The 11,831-nt window shown below is 33.4% G+C and overlaps 1 long non-coding RNA gene across 2 annotated transcripts; it reads right to left on the reverse strand.

Moving 5' to 3' along the window:
• Window positions 1-4,831: 4,831 nt before the first annotated feature.
• LOC101884431 (uncharacterized) lies at window positions 4,832-8,635 on the reverse strand. 2 transcript variants are annotated; one of them, XR_223117.6, is made up of 6 exons: window positions 8,518-8,635; window positions 7,827-7,862; window positions 7,498-7,572; window positions 7,034-7,200; window positions 6,527-6,716; window positions 4,832-6,130 (listed from the first exon to the last, which is right to left on the reverse strand). It is a non-coding gene; the product is annotated as an uncharacterized lncRNA (long non-coding RNA). The 2 variants fall into 2 exon arrangements; XR_002456674.3 differs by lacking the exon at window positions 7,827-7,862.
• Between the last annotated feature and the right edge of the window lie 3,196 nt (window positions 8,636-11,831).

Here is an 11,831-nt window from a genome sequence, read left to right on the forward strand (position 1 = left end):
CTAAATAGCAAATTGTCTTACAAAACGTAAAATAGTTACGTTTCCTTGTGAAATGAGGCTGTTTATTATAGGTTGCAGTTTATTGTTTGCCACTTTAAATATTTGCGCTTTTCAAAATCCAAATTTGTGAAAATTTGTGAAATCAAAATTTACAATGTTCATTTTGCTAGCGCACATTGTTAATCTTTAAGCAAACATATTATCTCGACAAGTTAATCTAGTAGAAATAAATGTTTGTTTTGGTAATTTTCAATAAAAGATGCAATATTTGATTACTGCGTTTGGAGTTGCGGTCCTTTCAATAATCGTAACCACGCCCCTCTTACCGTTAATTTGCTATGATGAAATGATGTGTAAAAAAAAGCCCCACCCCCTACTCAATATTCTGTTGCGGTTAGAAGTACATCGACATACTGACATAAAAGTCTCAGCAATTTACGGTTTACGCAGATTTTATTCTCACCTGTATTCTGATTGACTGACAATGTTACTTTTATCATTCGCCTGGAAATTGTTCGTAGTGCCAACTATAATGCTGTTGTTTCAATTACAAGATGATTCATTTACATAAAAAAAAAAAATATATATATATATATATATATATATATATATATATATATATATATATATATATATAGTTATTTATATTTATATTATTATTTGTATTTGTTGTTATTTGTAATGTTTATTTATTGTTATTAACGCGTAACTTCTTTTAGTAAAACAAAAGTATTAACTAAAAATACATGTAGATGTTTTGTTTTTTGTTGCCGGAGTGTCTGAGGCACATGTGTAAAAGCTCCGCCCTCTTCAGGAAAAGGGGCGGGGAGTAGCAGCTGCTCATTTGCATGTAAAGAGACACATACAAAAAAGCTGTGTTTTTGATAAAAGGCAGCATTTACAGCACATGAAATAATTGACCTGTGAGGTATTTTTAGGCAAAAGTTTCACACTCACATTCTGGGAACACCTGAGATTTATAATAAATTTTGCATTAAATCAGAAATAACTAATAATTTGTCACTTAGATAGAGAGAGTTACAGTATATTTGTTATATTTATATAGCGTGAACTTAACAGTAGCCCAGTTTTTAAGTTGGTACACATTTTTGGAGTTTATACTGACAAAATAGTGCATTCGCCAACTTAAATGCTCTGTTTTGCTGAATTGACAGCTAATTTACAACTATTTGTCTTTTGTTTTATTTTATGTTTTTGCAATTTCTTACTCTCAGCTGATGCTTCAGTTTCGGGGTCATGCTTAATTAGGCCTAGAATCTTACATCTCAGTGCTTTCACATTAAATTAGGTTTGATTTATTGTATTTTTTTAGCCTGAGGGAGTAAATAAAATGTATTTTCGGTCATATTCAGATATGAAATCATTCATATTAGTTTCAGTCAAGTGTTTTAAAGAGGTCAGTAGAAAATCCAATAGTGAAAGCTGTTGGTTAGAAGCGATATAGTCCAAAAAAAACAAACAAAAAAAAAAACAGCATCAGCTCTAACATAATGCTGTTTATTAGATTAAGAGCTGAAGTGTCACAGCAATCTGTTGAGATCATTTACAGATTTACTTTCACAGCTTGAGAAAACAGCCCATTATAATATACACGCGTCCCTTGTCTCTGTCAGTAATATTCAGGGTTGTTCCAGTTCACATTTTCATCTCCATGTGTTCGTTTTGGCTGTTTTGTTTGTTGTTTTTGCATTAATGTTGACAATACACCAAAAATAATATATGTATTCAGAGTTTTATTTATTTATTTTTTCAAAAAGTCCTGATTTGTCTTGTGAAAGTTGCACCAAACATGAAAGAAACAAGATCCTGCAATAAAAGTTTTTATTTTATTTTATTATTTTTAATTCTATTTTATTTCTATTTTATTTAATATACATTTTTTAAATATAGGATTCAATTTCATTAGGCTTATTATTCTTTTTAATTCCCAGTCTTGCATTTGCATATTTGGTTATAAATATGCCAAGAATAAATATGCCATTTGATAAAGGAGTAGAAAATAAAACTAGCAACAGTTATTTATTAATTTGCAACAAAAATCCTCATCAGTCGCGTTACTTTGCTACAGCAATCCATATGTAAACATATTTGAGATGTTTTTTTTGTTTTTTTTAATCAAATACTACCAAACGTCACATACAATAGAATTACTTAGGAATTTTGTCAAAAATATGAAAAAAAAAAAAAACACGATTCAAATTCCTCAAAATATAGGGAGCGTTCTTGTATGATACCAAGTGGAATCTGTATGCATCTGGTGGTCACGTTTGGTACTGCAGCCACATAAAATAATACTGAGAGCTCAGGAATATCTGCAACAAATTTGGAATATAATTAGTTAGGATATTTAACTTTGATTTTCTATCGATTGTAGGCTAAAACTGTTCTTGTGAGATACATATTTTATGTAATATATTAAAGTATACATTTATCATTGTATTATTTTCGTAGACATAAATGTGCATAATCATTGTTTTATTTAAGTTTTTGGAACTTTTTTGATTTGATCTCATTATGTTTATTATCCCTTTTGATTCCCAGTCCTGCATTTGCATATTTGGTGATAGGCATAAATATGCCATTTGATAAAGGAGTTGAAAATTAATTCATAAATGTCCATATTTTATTTATTTTCAAACTCACAGATCCATTTCTACAGAGAAATGAGCATCAAAGTCATTAAATGTTGACTTGCTTATCTCTAAAGCTCACTTGAAGTTGTTCTAGATCATTAGACGTGACATAAAGATGTCTTTATACATAAAACGCTGTCATTCTTGTGTATTTCTCAGTTTATCTTCAGTGTGCAGACAGTTTTGTGTGTTCTGGAGTGTGTGGCCTTTGATCACTGCACTATCTGAGGATGCCACTGGACTTTAGTGTATATTGACAAAATTTAGGTATCAAGTAAATTAGTTGGAAGTGTATTAGATTAAAGCACATTTACTGTCACCCTACAATATGGGACTATTATGGTTACACTCTTAAACCATAATAATGTATTCTAAACAAAGGAATCATGACTAACTATATATCATTTGAACGCTTAACATTTCTAGTTTCCAAATATGGTAACAGATTTTTGATAGATATTACTGAGCAACATTTATTTATTAATTTGCAGGAAACTCATCAGTGTCACATTACTTTGCTACAGCAATCCACATGTAAACATATTTGAGATGTTTTTTTTCAAATCAAATACCACCAAACTTTACATAAAACTTTAGAATTTGATGTGTACTCCACAAATATTGTCAAAAGTATGAAAAAAATACGAGTCATATTCCTTAAAATATAGGGGGCACTCTTGTATGGTCATCAGTGGAAACTTTATGCTGTCTAGTGGTCGTGTTTGGTACTGCTGTCAAATAAAATCTTACTGAAAGCCCTTTATTTTGAGAAATCAAGCATTTTGAGCATCAAAATCATTGAATGTTAACTTGCTTATCTCTAGGGCTCACTTGAAGTTGTTCTAGATCATTAGACGTGACATAAAGATGTCTTCATACACAAAGCGCTGTCATTCTTGTGTATTTCTTGGGTTATCTTCAGTTTGCAGACAGTTTTGTGTGTTCTGGAGTGTGTGGCCTGTGATCACTGCACTATCCCAGGTCGCCACCGGAGTTTTGTGTAGATTTGAATATTTAGGTATCAAGAAATTTATTGTTTGTGGTGTTAATCACCATCCCGGCACTAAGACACTTAAGTTGGTCACTTTTTATTTATTGTTTTGCAATTAAGTTCTAATCTAATTATGACATTATCTATAGGAAAGGTTTAAGACTTCTGAATACATATTTTACTGTTGTTTTTATTTATTTATTTTTGCACATTTACTGTCTTCTCACAACTTGTAGGACCACTTACGGTTACATTTCTTAAACCATAGTCTAAACATAAAGCAATCACAACAAACTATATATCATTTGAAAGCTTAATAATTCAAGTTCCCATATATGGTCACTGATTTTTGATATATATATTACTGTGCACAGTTATTTTTAATTTGCAGGATACCTATCAGTGTTGTAAATCATTACTTTGCTACAGCAATCTACATGCAAACATATTTTATATGCTTTTAGAGGCTAAATAAAATTAAATACCACCAAACTGCATGTACTACTTTAGAATTTGATGTCTATTCTACAAATATCGTCCAAAGTATGAAAAAATATGATCCTCAAAATATAGGGGGCTTTCTTGTATGGTCACCAATGGAAGCTGTATGTCATCCGGTGGTCGTGTTTAGTACTGCGGCCACATAAAATAATACTGAAAGCTCTTTTTTTTTTTTTTTTTAAACTACCTTCACATTTGTAATATAATTAGTTCAGATATTTAGATTTGATTTTCTGTCGTTTGTAGGCTAAGACCGATTTGGTAAGATACATATTTTGTGTAATATATTAAAGTATACATTTATCGTTTTATTATTTTCATAAACATAAAGGCGCATAACATTTGTTTTATTTAAGTGTTTGGAACTTTTTTGACTTCAGCTACAATCTGCCATCTTGTCTTCACTGTCAGAAAAAATGTGCAAAATTTGTACCTTTAGGGGTACAATGGCTTGTCACTGGGGCAGTACCCTCAAGGGTACACCTGTTGTACCCTTTCACATGGGTACATATTTGTACCCTAGCAGTATGTACCTTAATGGGTCAAATATGTACCTCTGCTGAGTAATTTGTACCTTACTTGGGCTATGGTACAATAATGTACCTTTAAAAAAGGTACAATTTCTCCTCCATATGGATTAATTTTGTACCCTTTCATTTCAGAATTGTACTCCATACACATTAAATTTCATTTATCATTTATTAAACATTAAATATCAAAATTTTTACAGGATGAATGTTTAAACATTACATAATTTTAAAATAATAAAAAGCAATATTTTTCCATGAGTACAAACTGCACGATAATTGTACTTATACTTGTAACATTTTTACACAAACACTCATTGAAAGATTCAAAAAAATTACATTGTCACCTTTTTGGAGGATGAAAGTTTTAATCACAATGTCCTACCAGATGCATAAACTTAAAAAAATAGCTGCTTAAACATTAAAACATTTTATGAAACACCAAAAAAGCTTAATATTATTTTTTAACATCAGTGCATCCCATTTCACTGAGCATTTTTACCAATGTAACAAAGTAATATTTCTAAAACAGCACTAGACCTCATGAAGTATATTTTTGTTAGTGCACTGCATTCTACATTTTTCTAAAAGCATCAAGAATCTCAAAGCAGTCTTTTTCCATACAGTAAATTGAAACATGTCACTTACTGTATACCCTTAATCATTTTAGATCTCAAAAACACATTTGATCAAACAGTATTACACATTTGATTTAAAATTTCTAAACATTCTTAAACAGTTTATCAGCAGAGTATGTTTCAAGAGCCTGAAAGTCCGTCTGTCTTGGTTTATACCACCCCATTCAAAGTCAACTCCTAGTGTATTTGCATGGAAATATGAATCATACAACAGCAGTATTATAAACTTGCCACACAGAAACCAGTGCAGTATTGACATTTAAAATGTATTTCATTAGGAAAGAGTCATTTCTTCTCCATTAGCAGTCTCACATGCTCACAAAAACAGTTCAATTTGAACACCTGAATGTGTCAATCTCATCAAGGATGTTGGGCGGAAAAAATTCTTAGCATTGTGTCATCTTGTGCTTCTCAGTTGATTTGGGCAATGTTATTAAAATGTCTATAGCTGCTAGTCTTAAAATACTGATGCAGACTCGAAACGCATGCAAAAAAGTAAATGCAAAGATCCAAGCATTGCTGTTTGATGCAGACCCAGCAATACCAGTTCTCTCGGACAGCTGCACTGAGTTGTTTTTCTTGTAATTTTGGATCTCCATCTTCACACCGTTGCTGATGTTCAAATTTAAATTGTTGCTCCATCTCGGGGAGTTGCTGATGTTCATCCTTTGCATTCTTTATGTAGCGTGGATAAGCCAAGTTGAAAACACAGTAAACAGCGAAGGATGTAATAATGCCTTTAAACTCCTATTCTCCAACACTTTGCAAAGGACTTTCAACCATCTGTAGAGGTGGGTAGGGAGCATCATCATCATCCCACTGTGAAAAGAAAAAGAAAAAAAAGACATCAATAAACAATGTAAAATCTGTCAGAACTGCATAACATATATCAGAGTATTACAAAGTGTTTAACCAACAGAAACCAAACCTCTCCCAGTGTAATTACTGTAAGCAATCAACTTTCTCTTTAAAGATATGGGGGAGCAGAATTAGAGCAGCACGAAAGTCTGAATCTATTGTAAAATAAAATCATCCATTTATTTATTTTATTTTCGGCTTAGTCCCTTTATTAATCAGGGGTCGCCACAGCGGAATGAACCGCCAACCTATCTAGCACGCGTTTTACGCAGCAGATGCCCTTCTAGCTGCAACCCATCACTGGAAAACACCCATACACACTTATTCACACACATACATATGGCCAATTTAGCTTACCCAATTCACCTGTAGCACGTCTTTGGACTTGTTGGACTTGGACTTGTGGAGGAAACTGGAGCACCTGGAGGAAACCCACGTAAACATGGGGAGAACATGCAAACTCCACACAGAAATGCCAACTGACCCAGCCGAGTCACGAACCAGCAACCTTCTTGATGTGAGGCGATCGTGCAACCCACTGCACCACCTTAAAATAAAATAAAGACAAAAAATTAACAAAGTACTCTTAAATAATTTAATAATATAAAAGGACCCATTTTTAAAATAAAGAAAAAAAATATTGGAACGTTTAGCAAATGCTGAATAAAAGATATTTAATGAATTTTTATGAATTACATTTTTTAAAGAAAAACATTGAGAAATGTTCTCTATATAAAGGGTTTGTATATAAGGCCTATGAGTTTGAACTTGCTAAATGCAGCTTGAAAAGGCACTTAATGATCCTATCCAAGAAATAAAGGTTTGATCTGCAAAATTATTATTATGTAAGTTTTATGTTAATACCTGTTAGATCATCTGCAAACTTCTATTCTCCTGCTTTTTTGTAGACTTTGGCCAGTGGAGATGCTTTTTTTCTTAATCAAGCTCAGGCACCTTTAGCACAAGCTGCCCTTGAAGCTCTGACTTGGTTGGAGATGGTTGATGAATGCATTCAGTCAGGTTCACCATGACTATAATAAACAAAAAGGAAATTAGTCATTCACTTTAAATAAAAACTATATCTAATATTCTTTGTTGCCATTTCTCTTTAGTTATCACTGTACAAATAGTTGTAAGCTTGAATGCACATATGTGTTCACCACAAAGCTTGAAAATTAAAATATTTTTACAATAGTCATAACATTTATAATAGTCATTTGATCCTACACTTTGGCTTATACTGACATTAAACATTTATTTTAAACTGAGAACTGATTTAAAATGTGGGATCTCACTGACAAGGGTGTTTTTAATAAAGGGTCACACACCTTATTTCACTGGATACGCAGGACATTCGCATTACCCTCAAAAGATGATGCATCCTCACCAATTGCAGGAATCACCTATTGGATCAAATATAAGTCAAAAATAATGACAATCAAATAATGACAATCAAAAATAATGACTGCACAATGAATTCCTAGGGAAAAAGTATACACACACACACACACACACACACACACACACACACACACACACACACACACACTATATATATATATATATATATATATATATATATATATATATATATATATATATATATATATATATAATTATTAACAAACAGATGAAAGACAAAATACCAAATACTTACGTTATTACACTACTACTTCCTCGTCCACTTCATTTTCTGAAATAAAAAAAAAATCATGATCGGTGTGAACTTGAGGTTAACAGCAAACAAAAAAAAAAAAGCTTTAAATTATCAACTCAAAGGTTTGATAAAGACCTGCACCTCGATCTGACACGACAGATGATTAGGACTCTCTTGAACATCCGTTTATAACGTTATTTAAATATGTAACGTTACAAAATACAACTGCTATAAATGAACGTGGGTCGAGATATGCATAAACTAAAGTTATATTGTTTCAGACATAAAGGGGACAGGCATTCACTTCACTCCTGTCCTGAGTAAACATGAACGTTAGCATGAACGTTAACGTTAGCTTCCCAACACTGAGAAAATTCTGAATTTATAAATAACGTATGCAATAAAGGCTTAACAACATTATCCAAACAAAACGAAATGTGTTTGAACTGTTTCTCTGGACGTTTCACCGCTGTTTTTTTTCAGCGTCTCGAGCTCTGTCTCATGGCCAGGTTATGTGAAAAATCATATTTTCATTTCTGGTCAACCTTAAATTACAAAAGGGTCCCCTCACGCGGCAGGTAACTCGACGGTAATCATAACGAAGTTACATACACAAGGCAAAGTAACGTCAATTATGAATTGAATATGACCCAACGGATATTTACAATAAGTTATTTAACATTAAACGTACCTGCAAATGTCTGTGCTTCGTCTTCACGAGCGTATTCCAGCTTCTTTGAGTCCTTCAGGTCCATCCTCCATCGGCGGCGAGAAGAGCGTCAAAACAGTGCAACAGCTGGAGATTAACCGTCGCACGTAATCAGCTCGCATTATGAATGCACGGCGCGGGCAAAATCCTATTGGACAACACGAATTCAAATCTGCTGGCTGCCTGCTAATGCTAAGCGAAAGTCAATGGACAATCCCCGCTTTGAAGACCCGCAAATTTAAAAAAATATCATCTAATGTGTCACAAAATGTAGTTTTAAGAGTATTTCAGGCGAGAATGTAGTTGTTTTAAACTCGAATCGGCAGTTTATTTAAAAAGACAGCGCTTCTTTGACAATGTGCTTCAGTGAAAGCGGACTCTGTCAGCGGGAGCTTTATGATTCTCTCCCCCGCCGACAGCAGCATTTACTTCGGCCAGTCAATCTCGGATCTGCCGCTGGATTCAATATCCCCCTTGTAGTAAAAACATTATATTTAATACATTTTGTGTATATCTAACGGCCAGCTTTTGGTCTTTTAAATCTATTATTTGTTCTCAGCTGTATTATTTTGGCAGTATTATTCTGTTACGTTTTATAATTGTTTTATTAATTATTTAATTTATTAATGCTACAATGTTGTACTCTGTCTTTGTTTACCAAGCTGGTTACCTTTAATTCCTATTGTATATATCTACTTTATACTTGTATGTCCATTCTAGTAGTTTATTAAATCTGATAATCAAAGAAAGGTCTGTGTATAATAAGCCATTTCACTTTACATTTAGGGGGATTTATGTTAACATTTTCTTAAATCAAAAATATTAATTTATAATATTTATAAGGCCATGTTTATATTATTAAATAATTTATTTTTATAATGTACAGTTTTTTTGTGTATTTCTTACAAATAACCAATAACTCATGACATAAATGAAGGACCATTTCATACACGTTGACTTGCTCCTTTTTCACACAAGTGATTGTACCTTTCTTTGGGCCTTAAATGGCCCAAACATGGACCCTTTGACAGTTGGGAACATATTTGTACCATTTTTACCCTTAAATGGTACATAAGAGTATCTTAGGGTGCTACTTTGAACCATTGAGGGTACAACTTCACCATTTGTACCCCAAGTGTTCACAAATGTACCCCAACCGTACCCTTTTTTCTGACAGTGTTGTTTAAAATGAAGCTTAAATATATGCACCAAAGCATTGGAGACTGGCATTTATTTAAGTAGAACATGTCATTTTCATACGTTCAAAAATGATCGTGATAGTTAAGGAGTAAAAACGAAAACAAAACAGAGTCTGTATTTTGCAGGTTCACAAATCAGACCACTAAAATGATGTTTCATTATCGCCATATCTTCATATATATCTCAGCCATATCAATAGAGCATAGTTCTCATTTCTCTGTGAGCTTCAAGCATTGTTATCCTCATCTTTCCAGCAACAATGGCCAACAAACTCTTCGCCAAACCGTCGTCTGACAGCGATATTATTCGCTAGCTGTGTTTGCTCTTTTTTCAGATCCCGCTTTCCGCTGGGAAGTAGAAATTTGGAAGAAAATGTGTTTTGAAAGCCCGGTCTGGCTATTGTTCAGCGTCCTTGGCGGATGTGGGTTTTAAAACGCGGCAGGGGGAAAACGTGCGATTCTGCCTGCTGATATTTCCAGCGTCCCGAGACTCCGGGAACACTCATTTTAATTTCTTTTTAATGGTGGTTATTGTCATTGTGAAGGTCACTGACATTTGCCTCTCGGCCGGAGGTTGTAATCGGCGTGACAACAGGGACCTGCTGGAAATAAAATACATCATGGGGAAATGAAGACTGTGTGTTTTTCCGTCCTCGGGGAAAAGGTCAGGCTTTAGGATCCTTCCAGAAGATGATGATAAGAGAGTCCTACTTTCTGCAAACATTAGCATGACTGTTTACTTATTCATATGTTTTTTGGGTTTGGAGGTTTATCCATTGGTTGGACGCTGATAAAATGGGTTTAAATGGGAAGCAGGTGCTGGATGTTTTTTGAGGAACGCCTTACAGGACATCTCTGTTTGACTGCTAATGGAAAGTAAAAGTCCTGAAGGTCCTAAAGTTGTAATAAAAAGGCTCTTTTTTTTTCGCAAATCCCCAATTTAAAAACATTACTGATTAAATCCTAGCCAAGAAACTTGTGTCATTTGCTATTTTCTTAGGTTTCCCTTTTAAACTAGCAGTTCTGAGAAAAAATGTTATAATTTAGATCGCAATTGTAAGGAGTTTTTTTTAAAATATATATATTAGGGATGCAACAATACAGTTAGCCTACGGTTCAATACATACCTCGGTTTTTTAACATGGTTTTCGGTACGGTTCTCATGGCTTGACACATGTTTTTTTATGTTATTTTATAGTCATTAGGAACAGTAAGAGGTTAAGGAGAAATAACTAAAAATGATTTATTGCAATACTCCTTTTGTTTTACTTAAAAGCCAAGAAAAGTACACTAGTTCCTAGTGTATTGTATAAAAACATTGAAATCTCACAGCTGCTGGTAGCCCATGTACAAACTGGGGAACACATACATTCCTACATTTTGAAAATAAACATACATGTGAAGTTAATAAAGATAAATTGACCATTTCAAATAAACATAATTGTACTTAAGTAAACATAAATAAACCATCTTAATTATCTTGGTGCTAAAAAAAGTGGGAGATGGTAGTCTGTAACTCGGATCGAGTGCTTTTATAAGATGACAAAAGCCGCATCTCCAATCACCAAAAATGCAAGCAAATGTTTAACTGAAACTCTAACTGAAATGTCCTCACACCGCAGATTTGAAAGACGCAGACGCTTCCTTGTACTGTTGCCTCACTTCACCACCGCTCGCCGTGTTAAAGTGTGGAATATTGGTTAAGCACCCCCTAACTTTAGAGCATAGTGAATGGATATTTACTCGCGGGGAAGAGTTTCCTCATCTCAGCTCATAGCCTTACAGGCACACACAAACAGTCGAGTCGGGGAGATGTAAAACGCCCATACAGTATTTAAACGCAAAAAATTCACAGGCGCGTTTTGAACCGTGGATGTCGTACCGAATGGTTCAATATTATATTGAGAATCGTGGAATCTCTAAAATATATATATATATATATATATATATATATATATATATATATATATATATATATATATATATATATATATATATATATACAGTGCTTTTCACAGGTCTGAAATATACTTGAGGTGGTTGCCGGATTTAAACACACCTTTTACCCAGCACATAAATAGTAATATGCGACACAAC

This window comes from Danio rerio, chromosome 25, assembly GCF_049306965.1.
Source record: "Danio rerio strain Tuebingen ecotype United States chromosome 25, GRCz12tu, whole genome shotgun sequence".
Taxonomy (NCBI): domain Eukaryota; kingdom Metazoa; phylum Chordata; class Actinopteri; order Cypriniformes; family Danionidae; genus Danio; species Danio rerio.